The sequence below is a fragment of the Poecilia formosa genome, unplaced genomic scaffold, assembly GCF_000485575.1.
Source record: "Poecilia formosa unplaced genomic scaffold, Poecilia_formosa-5.1.2 Scaffold278, whole genome shotgun sequence".
Lineage (NCBI taxonomy): Eukaryota > Metazoa > Chordata > Actinopteri > Cyprinodontiformes > Poeciliidae > Poecilia > Poecilia formosa.
In genome coordinates this window covers 816493-817935 of record NW_006800217.1, presented here as the reverse complement: position 1 = coordinate 817935, position 1443 = coordinate 816493, and the positions used below count along the sequence as shown (strand labels likewise).

The 1443-nt window shown below is 35.7% G+C and overlaps 1 protein-coding gene across 3 annotated transcripts in view; it reads right to left on the bottom strand.

Moving 5' to 3' along the window:
- The window catches only part of arhgap4b (Rho GTPase activating protein 4b), a 33033-nt gene that overhangs the window by 18181 nt on the left and 13409 nt on the right, over positions 1 to 1443 (bottom strand). The window lies entirely within an intron of this gene.

The window sequence follows — 1443 nt, the reverse complement described above, 5'->3', positions numbered from 1 at the left end:
TTACATTAAATCACATGTGAATAAGCTTGTCCTTGTGACAAGTAATTAAAAATCATGCCAGTGAAGAATGTAAACAGTTACAGGAGATATAGTCATAATTCAGTACGCTTAAGTTGAACTGCATTTTGCATCATGGCATTAATTTTGACTGATTTGGCCATAGGTATCACCAAATTCTTAACATTCAATGTATCTGAGAAAAAAGAAATCTTGATTGGGACAAAATAATTGTGACCAATCAAAGGGCAAACTTAGTTAGACAGACTTGACAAGCATTTAGCGAAGTATCTATTTTAAATTTGACCCTTACACAGTTGAATAGTACAAGTTCCCATTTCTTTATTTATATCTATGAGAAATGCATCTCTCAAGTTTCAAGTCAGGCCTTTGCTCAGCTTTTAATTTTTTTTACTTCTCAGAAACAGTCTGCTACAGTTGATTATTTTTAAAATCCTTCCCATGCTTCTCTGTCTGCCACAAGTCAAGTCTTCAGAGATTTGCACATCCTGAGGAGATCTATCACAAACAGTGATGTGCAAGAACTGGACTAAAAAGAAGTAAATGTCAAGAGGAAAACACTAAAAGACCGTCGAAAACAGAGGAATGTGATACTGGGCAGTATTCCAAATGGTGTGAGAACACTCTGCTTCCATAGAAGCAAAGCTGAGTGAAACTACAATAGCATGATGATTTTGTTAATAACCTTAATATGTAGTGCAGTTAACAGAGTTCCACTGCCAGCAACTTCATGAAAAAAGAGCAGATTTACCGTTTTATATGCATTCCTCAATGAAAGAACTGGGCTTTACAAGCGTCTGTATGTTGCTTTTGTAGGAAAATTTTGCAGAACTTTATCAGGATATTGCCTGATGACACTGAATACTGAACACAAAATTCTACCAGTTTTTAAGATTTATAAAACATTGCTATCTCCTCTATGTCATAATGTGATTGAGTTAGCAGCTATTCAACCACAGAAGACTTTGTGAAGCCTGCAGGAAATCCTGTATTTAGTTCTGAACAGCTTCAAAGTCCTTGTTAAAGAATAGCATCCCAACACCATGATGCTAACAGCAATGTTTAAATGTTTTGTGCAGTGTTAGAGTTCCAAATTACCTTGCTACTTTGTGTTGGTCTGTCATAGTTTTGGACACACTTCCACTAATGTGCTAATTGCTATTTTTTTGTTCAGCACTATTAGTGCATTTCTTAACTTTGAAATGTTTAGCAAACTTTGCATCCCCTAAGCACATTTTTTCACTTACATTCTGACGCTCCAATTTACCTGATCTCTTTTGTAAACTTTCAATAGAATAAAATTTGACAACTTTGAGGTTTAGGTTATTGACTGTGAACAATTCTTCAAGTAGTTATTTTGAAGTGACTGTTCACACAGCAGTTCTTTCTCCTCTCCTCTCCTCTCCTCTCCTCTCCTCTCCTCTC